At 44.0% G+C, this 9,948-nt stretch overlaps 1 protein-coding gene across 2 annotated transcripts in view; it reads right to left on the bottom strand.

The window, feature by feature from the left end:
* The window catches only part of LOC139039107 (large ribosomal subunit protein uL11-like), a 31,962-nt gene extending 22,389 nt beyond the window's left edge, over positions 1-9,573 (bottom strand). For both annotated transcript variants that reach the window (XR_011492301.1, XM_070479357.1), the window contains exon 1: positions 6,746-9,573. The gene's annotated coding sequence lies outside the window, so the exon portion shown is untranslated. The remainder of the gene's footprint in view (positions 1-6,745) is intronic.
* Positions 9,574-9,948: the final 375 nt, after the last annotated feature.

The raw sequence follows: 9,948 nt of genomic DNA, 5'->3' as shown, positions 1-9,948 counted from the left end.
GTGAGCCACCAGGGAAGCCCCATCTGTATCCTTTATCATATCCTTTAATGCACTGGCAAATGTAAGTGTTGCCCTGAGTTCTGAGTCACTCTAGCAAATTTAGAGATCCCAAGGGAGGCGTCATGGAAGTCTCAGATTTGTAGCCAAGTCAGAAGTTGTGGGTAACCTTGGGGCCTACTACTTATGATTGACATTTGAAGTGGGAGGTGATCTCGTGAGTTGCTGTGTTGTACTCAGTCGTATCTGATTCTTTGTGACCCCATGGACTGTAGTCTGCCAGGCTCCTCTGTCCACAGAATTTCCCACTCTGCCCATGAACACTGGAGAGGGTTGCCATTCCTACTCCAGGGAATTTTCCTGAACAAGCAATTGAACCCCCATCTCCTCCGTCTCCTGCACTGGCAGGCAGATTCTTTATTACTGTGCCACCTGCGAAGTACTGCACCCTTAACCTGAGGGAGCTGACTCTATCTCCAGATAAACAGCATCAGAATTGAGTTAAATTGACCCTCACTGTCAGAGAATTGCTGGGGGGGTTGGGGAGGGCAGGCGGGGAGACTCCCACACACCTGGTGTCAGAAACCTGTAAGAATAAAGGAAGAAGGCAATGGCACCCCACTCCAGTACTCTTGCCTGGAAAATCCCATGGACGGAGGAGCCTGGTAGGCTACAGTCCATGGGGTTGCGAAGAGTCGGACACGACTGAACAACTTCACTTTCACTTTTCACTTTTCTGCATTGGAGAAGGAAATGGCAACCCACTCCAGTGTTCTTGCCTGGAGAATCCCAGGGATGGGGTCGCACAGAGTCGGACATGACTGAAGTGACTTAGCAGTAGCAGAGCTTGGGGAAGGGGGAAAGAGAATAACTACTAATGAGCTTGGATTTATTGGTGGGGGGGTGATACAAATGTTCTACAATTGGATAGTGGTGATGGTTTTACAGTCTTGTGAATATACTAAAAAGCAGTGAATTTTATGCTTTAAAAGAGTGAGTTTTATGTGAACTATACTGCAATAAAAATGTTTAATAAAAAAGTAAAAATTAAATTAAAAAAATACTTCCAACTGAATATGCCATATATTCTGGGCCTTAAAAGAAGTCTCAATACATTTAAAAGATTGAAAAAAAAAAAAAAGAATAAAGGAGACACACAAGAGAAAGACAGCTCGCCTTTTCTCAAAACAATGAAGCATAATCAAAATTGAGTATGTACTCAATTAAATAAAGAAAAAAAGAACAGAACATTAGAAGAGTGCTGGCCCAGAATACAGGATCCCTGAACACCTGGCCAGAAGGAGCGGCCTCAGTGAGCCTCAGGGTTTGTGATCCACTGGGCATACTCAAGTGATTTTCAATTTTTACCTTATTTTATTGGTTTTTAAAAAGCTTAAATCAATGTTAAAAGCCTTTACTTACCTATCTGCACTTCCAACATGAAAACCCAACTGGAGTCAGTTCATATACTACTTTTTAACATAATCTGACAATGAGATCAAGCAATTAAAAATTCTTACAAGTACTTTTTTGGGGGGAGGAGCAGGGTTTACAAAAATGTTACATAGTAATACTTTGGTTTTCATTTAAAATTGAACTATGTTGAGAAATAGGCCAATATTTCGCTGGTATTATAATTTGGGATTACAGGTGATTTCTGCTTAACTCTTCATGCCTTTTCAAATTTCTCCAGTGAGAAGCATGTATTATTTTGATAACTAGTAAAAGAACAAAAGAGCCTCCCCTGGTGGCTCAGCGGTAAAGAACTGCCTGCTAATGCAGGAGACCCCTGGCCTGGGAAGATCCCACAGGCTGCCAGGCAACTAAGCCTGTGCTCTAGGACCTGGGAACCGCAGCTATTGAAACCCACGCACCCAGAGCCCATACTCTGCAACGAGAGAAGCTACCACAATGAGAAGCCTGTGCACAGCAATGAAGAGTAGCCTCTGCTCACTGCAACTAGAGAAAGTCCCAGCACAGCCATACAGAAATACAGTTTAAAAAAAAAGGAAGGAAATAATGGAGGACTGAAAATGAAAGGAGAAAGCAGCTGAGGGTGTGTGGTCTTTCTCCAGGAGAGGGCAGGGGGAAGGCGACAGCCTGCTCTACTTCCCTCCCATCTCACGATCCTAACTCACGATCCAGGCCCTAATGGTCCTAAGTCACGATCCAGGAAGCTTTTACCTCTATATTCTTGCCTTTATTCTTCTTCCTTCTACGTCCCCAGGATTGAATCCTTTTCTGTTGGGGGTGGAGGGGACATAATTTTTTAAAAAATCACCTATTTGCAGAAAATTGTTAATAGTGGCTTGGTTGTGCCAGGAAAGGGCTGTTGCCCTTGAGCATACAAATCTTTCTGTAGACTTTCCCCCTACCCATTTTCCTTGATTTTTAAGAAGATAATTTTTGACCACAAAAGTAATACCTGTTCACTGAAGAAAAACTGGAATTCACAGAAGTAAAAAAATGAATATAAAAATCATCTGTCATCTACTACCCAGGGGTAGCCATTATTAACATTTGGTTTATACATTCTCAGTCTTTTTCCTATTCAGATACACAGGTTTAATACATGGTTTAATACACTTCTCTTATTGGAACAAAACAGGACATTTATATAATATCTGCAAAACTTTTTTATTGAGGTATACCATGCCCACGTTCAGTGCAAAAAATGTGTAACTCTTAAGTGTATCTCTTCATGAATTTTTCACATAAATACCTACAATATTTTTACTTGCTTTCTGTACTTGGCAATCTATTATGAATGTTGCCCATATTATTAGATGACCTTTAATGGCATAATTTTTAATGGCTAACTACAATTACAATAGTCCACCACAGTAATGTATTGTAACTTATTTAACCAATCTGTCACTGTTAGGAATTTAGGTTGTTTTCAGTTGTTAACCCCTGCATTAGTTTCCTATCACTGCTCTAACAAATTACAAACTTAGTGGCTTATAGCAACACAAATTTATTCTCTTTCAGTTCTGAAAGAAGGTTAAATGAGTCAGCAGATTTGTGTTCCTGGCGCTTTGTTGGTGCTCCAGTCATTAAAATTTCACCTGCCAGTGCAGGGGGCGGGGGAGCTAAGATCTCACAACCCTAGCAGTCAAAAAGCCAAAAGGTAAAACAAAAGCAATACCATAACACATTCAATAAAGACTTTTTAAAAAAAGGACTGTTTTCTTTTGGGAAGCTCTAGGGAGAATCTGTTCCTTGCCTCCTCCAGCTTTCAGAGGCTGCTGACATTCCTTGGCTCATGGCCCCACATCACTCAGGCCTTTACCTCTGTCATCACATCTCCTTTTCTGACGCTCATCCTCTTAGCTCCTTCTTCTAGGGATTCTGTGATTATAGTGGGTCCCACAGCACTTAACCATAGCTGCAATGTACCTCCTACCAGGTAAAGTAACATTTTCTTGGGCTCCAGGGATTAGCATCTGGACATCCTTTAGAGAAGACGTTCAGACACAGCTATGGACACTCCCCTCCCCATTTCTTTTTCTACTTCTGCTGTTCCTTCTCTTCTCCCTCTCATATTTAGAACCCACTAGTTTTTAACACCATTTCCAGTCCTGAAATCTCTTTACTGCTTTTGTTTCCTATGTCCTTCAAGACATAATTTATTCTTGGGAGCTCAATGATTGTTTCTGATCTATTGATTTATAACTTATTTCCCAAGCACCAGCCTTTCTCTCAGATTCCAATAAAGAATGTACAGTCTCTGGGAATTCACTGGCAGCCCAGAGGTTAGGACTTTGCGCTTCCAATGCCACAGGCCCAGGTGTGTGTGTTTGTGTATGCACGTGCGTGAGAGAGACAGAGAGAGAGACAGAGACACAAAGAGAATGTAGAGAGAGAGAGACAGAGAGAGAATGTAGTTTCCCTTGGTTATCCCCTTATGACCTTAAAGACTAAATGTTTCTGAAACTGGATACATGACCCCTCCTCCGTCCTCTACCCCACCTTCCTGCACCAACTTGGCTCCTATATAGGATCTTATTTTTAAAGTGACTACTCTCAAAAAGAGAGGACTGAGGATTCACCTTGTATTCTCTCTCCTCTTTATTTAATCAATCACTAAATCCCATCAATTATTTTGTGACTTAGCATTCCTCTAATATTCACCTAATATCTTGGCTGTTGCTTAAGTGTGTAATCACACTTTCTCCCCATCAAAACCATACTGCTTTTATGGGGGTGTATTATCCTCTCCTCCAGTAAGTCCTCTGTGACTGCTTCTTCCTGGGATACCATCTCCCCACTTTTAGAGGAAAAAGCACATAATTAAGTGTCCACTATGTGCTCAGATTTTTCAACCATTTTAAAATTTAATTTTTACTTATTTCTTTAAAAATATTTATTTGGCTGCACTGGGCATGCAGGATCTTTAGTTTCCACATGTGAACTTCTTAGTTGTGGCATGTGGAATCTATTAATAACTCCCTGCACTAGACTCTGAGCTCCCAGTGCTCAGGGTCTTAGCCACTGGACCACCAAAGAAGTCCCTAAAACTTCATCTTTAAAGTCATGTTTTTAACGTATACAAATGAGGAAACTGAGAAGCTAAGTAACTATGCAAAGTAACAAAACCAGTAGATGGTAGAATGTGAACCTCAGCCTGACCAACTCCAATGCCAAGCTTTTTGCCTCTACCCCATCATCACCTCTTTGGCGTTAATGCCCATGGTTCAAAACTTGCCTGTTCATTAAAAGCATCTGGGAAGGGTCTTCCCTGATGGTCCAATGGTTAAGAATCCACCTTCTAATGTAGGGAACACAGGTTTGATCTTGAGTGGGGAACCAAGATCCACATGCTGCAGGTGATAAGCCTGCATGCTCTATCTAGAGAGAAAAGCCCCCGAATGCCACAATTACAGAAAAGCCTGCATGTCACAAGGAAGACCCAACACAGTACCCCCCACACCCCCTCAAAAAAAAAATCACCAGGGGAACTGATTCTTAAGTCCCATACCAGAGCTACTAATAAGATTCTCTGAAGGTGGAATCCAAAAATCTATTTTTAAAATTTCTATACTTGTCATAGGACATATTACTACTAACTAGGTATGCTTAACATACATGCCTTATTCCATCAACTAGTGGAGGAAACACTGTCCTATTCATCTCTGTGACCCATCCAGTACCGTTATAGAACAGGCACTGGAAAATATCTGTTGATTGTTGGAGTTCTGCTGCAGAGGGCACAGGTTTGATCCTAGATCAGGGAAGATTCCGCAACCCCCCCTAAAAAAAATCCCCGCTGGTTATTTCCTTTTTAAAATATTTATTTTTATTTATGGTTGTGCTAGGTCTTCATTGCCATGCACAGGCTTTTCTCAAGTTGTGGTGAGTGGGGGGCTACTCTCCAGCTGCAGTGTGCAGGCTTCTCTTGTCTGTTGAGAAGCACAGGTTCTATGCACATGGGCTTCAGCAGTTGGGGCTGGAGCACTCCAGAGCCTAGGTTTGGTAGCTATGGCACACGGGCTTAGCTGCCCCTCAGCATGTGGGATCCTCCTGAACCAGGGATTGAACCAGTGTCCCCTGCATTGCAAGGCAGATTCTAGCCACTGGACCACCAGGGAAGCCCTCTGTTGGTTATTTATATGCTAAAAAATTATAAGGTACACTGTGAGCTATATTGTTACAAGAGTTCAGAGGATAATAGTAACAGTAACAGCTAGCACTTACTGAAACCTCATCATATGCCAGGCCCTCACTGTTCTAAGAAATTCACAAGTACTAACTTCTTAGGACTTTGCAATAATCCTATAAAGCAAGATCAGGACACAATCTGCAGGGTCCCTCGTTAAAAAATTATTAAGAATTTCAACATGGTGACAGCAGAGCATTAAACCAGTGAGGGGCCAACATTTCTAGGCACATGTGTGGTTGCGCAGGTCTTACACCCATAGGCCAACCCTAGCTGAAACTATTATCCCCATTTTACAGATGAGAAAACCGAGATACAGGGGCATCAAATAAGCATTTCCAAGATCACAGTTAATAAGATATAAATATGCACCATCTTAGGGAAGGCTTCACTGCAATCTCTGTATTTATGAAGTTCTCCAATCTTTCAAGGTTCAGCTCAAAGACTCTCTGTCTACTAAGTATTCTCATAAGCCAGGAAAAAATTCTCCTCCTCCTCCTCTGATATTTTAGCTCCATGGCCATATCTGGTTTGCACCTTTCTTATGGACTTCATCACATCCCCACGTTACACCTGAAATAGCCCGGGAGGTGCGGGGTACGTCTAATAAATTCACGTACTTGAATGAATGACCAAAGACACAAACTTGTGCAGGACTTGAGGACTGGGAGAGACAAGGAGGGAACTCCAAGCAGGGACAGGCCTAAGACAGAGAGCACTTATGCAGGACGAAGAGATATGGCTGCCTTGATTGGCCCAATGGTACACATGGGTGCTAGAGTGGATAACGCTGGAAAAGAGGGTGAAGTATAAGATGTTATAAAGTGCCTTTAACAAAACTAGACCATCACTTCTCAGGGGCTGAAAGGATATGATGCATGTGCCCCTCTGAGGCCAGCCAGCTTTGCTTAGGAGGAAAAGGCATCAAGTCACAGTCTGACAACTTCTCCCCTCACAGCCAGTCACGTCACATATAAGCTCTATGGGTTAATGGGGAGACTGAGCCTGAAGCACCATCTGATCTCATCCATTTACCAATTCACTTGTTTAACACATGCTGGTGAACATATTCCGGAATGAGATACTTACACCGAGCACTTCACAGCTCCCATTCACACTCAGTCCACCCAGTGGTGTGCCAGAGATTCTCCCATTTCACAGGTCTAAGGAATTAAGTAACTTGCTCAGGATCAGACAGCAGGAAGTGGGAGAGTAAGAATGAAATCCAGTTTCTCTCTTTCAGAATTTGCTTATTGGACATGCATATTCCTGATATTCAAAAAGTTATAGAGAAGAGCCTATTAAAACCCACGTACTCCATTCAGAACTCAAGAGATACAACCTGAAGCCCCTGTGTACCTCTCCACATTCTACTAAACCGCATGGCTGCCAATTCCTCCTACTTGGTTAACACTGCCTGTGGCATCACCACCCAGAAATCTTCAATCGGTTTCCAAGTTCGGTACCGTTTCTATTTCCACTATTACCTCTACCCTTTCGCATTCTACAAGTAACATCTCGTATCTGGATTATTACAATGGCCTTCTAATTGGTTTCCTTGCATCTGCTCTTCTACATTACAATCACCAACCTTTTTAAAACCTTTGAGTAGCTGCCCTTTGGTCTTAGGATATAGACAAAAGCATCTGCATGGCATTCAAGGGTCTCAGATGGGCTTTCCCCCACTTGCACACTAGCTTTATCGCCATCCCTTGTTCCCTGTGTTTTGGGCATACTGGCCTTCTTGCAGTTCCTTCTAATCCCCAAGCTCTCTCCCACTACAGTGTCTTTGCACACAGTGTTCCTCCCTTCTTCATCTGAGTAACTCTTTTCCCTTTCTCTGGTAAACTTTCTTTCCTTGAGCCTCCTGGCTGGGTCATTCTTTGATATGTCTTTTACAACTTTACATTTATTTGTGAGATTAACTGATCAAATTAATAGGCCTTTCCTAACAGGCCAAGGACCAAGAACCACTTGCTTACTACAAAATATACGCTAAATAAATAAGAGCTAATGTATATATATAACATATAATATGCCAGCAGTGATCCTAGGACTTATCAACCCACTAAGACTTCCCAAAAGCGCTATGAAGCAGGTACAATTATTAGCCCCATTTTACATATAAACAAAGTAAATCACACAAGCTAAGAAGTGGCAGAGTTGGTTCATGAACTCAGGCAGTCAGTTTCTGGAGTCTGAGTGCTAAGTGCCTCCATAAATCTGCTGAATGCATGACAGTGTTGAGTGCTTTTGACAGGAACTACATAGCACCTATCTTAGTTCAACCAAAAAAATCAGTTGGTTATGTTAAGGGTCTTACGTTTGACTGGAACTTTGCTACAAAACATCTATCTTCTTAGCATTTTATTCCAGCTACTTGAAAATCCATTTGCCCTCACTGGTAGTATCATGAATCATGACTGATGCTGAGCAGAGGTGCAAACTGGTAAAAGGGTAGGAAAAAGTTGGCTTGGAGTGGAACAGAACTGTGGGTCATTTGTAATATGGGTAATCCTCATAAAGACAATTCAAAGGTTTTCATAGACGTCATCTCACTTAACCTTCATTGATTCCTAATAAAGTTACACACACTGGGCAGTTCTGCATCAGCTGATAGATGAAGCAAAAGGCTGAGATTAGGACTGCTAAATCATCAGAAATTAACTAGTCACAGGATGGGTAAGGAAGGTGTCCCCATACTTCCAGTTTCAGAAATGCGTTATTTCTGGCAGAGAAAGACCTCTTCTCCCTTCTTAAGGGTTAAAGGTAGCTAGCTAATCTTTCCTGATTCTTTCTTGGCTGCCCTGCACCGCCTGTGGAGTGTCCAGTTCTCCCAACCAGGGACTGATCCCAGGCCGTGGCAGTGAAAGCACTGAATTCTAACTGCTGGGCTAGCAGAAAACGTCCTAACTCTTGGTTGGAACTTCTCAGCAAGGACGGAGTTGCTCTTAGGTTTTCCCAGTATGGCTACAGTAGGGGAAATTATCCCACAGGCTCAAGTTATACGGTAAAGAGCTCTATAAGCTAGCTACATCCAATTAACCCTAGGCCAAAATGGTACAAATGTAACAATTCAGGAAATTCTTCACCCAGAGCCTCTATACCAATGTAAAGGAAGTCAAGAAACTGTACGCACCTTTTCTTTATGTGCATTTTGCTAAGGAAAAGTTTTCATTAGTCTCTTTCAGGGCTGTAACTAAAAAAGGCTAAGAACTTTATGCCTGTATACACATTCATTCTGGTTCACGGAACCAGAACTTTACAATAGGAGCACCTTCGCAGGATGAAAACATTTCTATTCCTTCAAGTACCTGATAGCTATGGATGTGGGTCTAGGAGGAATCCCAATATCCAACCCACGTTAAGTTTAACCTTGTAACAGCACAGGCCTCAATCTAGAAATAGGTCTAAAGGTACTGCATTAGCATTCATCTCCTTGGAGTAGCCTGTTAAGGATAAGGACAATGAGGAGTGCTCGAATCCAGTCCCAATCAGGCCACTAATCGGCTGAGTAACCTTGGACAAGTTGCATACCCTCTCTGGGCTTCAGTTTCCACATCAGCAAATTGGAAGTTGAACAGTACGGTCTTCAAGGTCCTTCGCAGCAGAGAGCCTGGTACCAAGCAGGCCTAGCCATTAAATCAGCTTCCTGTGGGCGCGGTGCAGGGCTTTAACGGTCCCCCCCTCCCCCGCTCGAGCCCGCGAAACCCTCAGCACGCCCCTCGGAGTGACGCCGCTTTCTCAACCGCAGCCTGGACACGGCTCCGCCTCTTCCCGGGGGCGTCCCGTCGTGCCCCGCGCCAGGCTTCTAAAGCTGTGGGTCGACTCCCGCCTTTCCGCGGCCCCGACCCCGAACTCCTCTCCCCAGTTTTCTCGGGTGCCCTGTCCTATCAACGTCTAGTATCCCAGCCAATCACGCGGGTCCGGAGTCTTACCTTCGGTCCACCCTCCTCCCAGCGCCCAGCCGGCCCGAGCTCAAGGCCTTTAGCAGGCCAATCCAATCAGTGGCCGGCTCTGGCCGGCCTCACCCCAATGTCCCTCCTCTCGGCCAATCCGCGCGCCCCATTCTGCTGCCCGCCCAGCCAACCCCGGGCCTTGAAACCAGTGGGCAAATGGGCGCAGGGCGGCCCTTCAACGCTGACCGCCTGGCCAATTGGGGATTCCGCGTGGCCCCGGCGGCAACCAATCGACATGGAGCGCGGTGCCGCCGCGGAGAGGTCCGGCCGAATATCCCTCCGCCTTCCTCCCTCCCTCTCTCTCCCTCCCTGCGAGCCGCCGTTCACTTACTG

Source organism: Odocoileus virginianus, chromosome 17, assembly GCF_023699985.2.
Source record: "Odocoileus virginianus isolate 20LAN1187 ecotype Illinois chromosome 17, Ovbor_1.2, whole genome shotgun sequence".
NCBI classification, from domain to species: Eukaryota; Metazoa; Chordata; class Mammalia; order Artiodactyla; family Cervidae; genus Odocoileus; species Odocoileus virginianus.
This window is presented reverse-complemented; position numbering and strand designations above follow the sequence as displayed.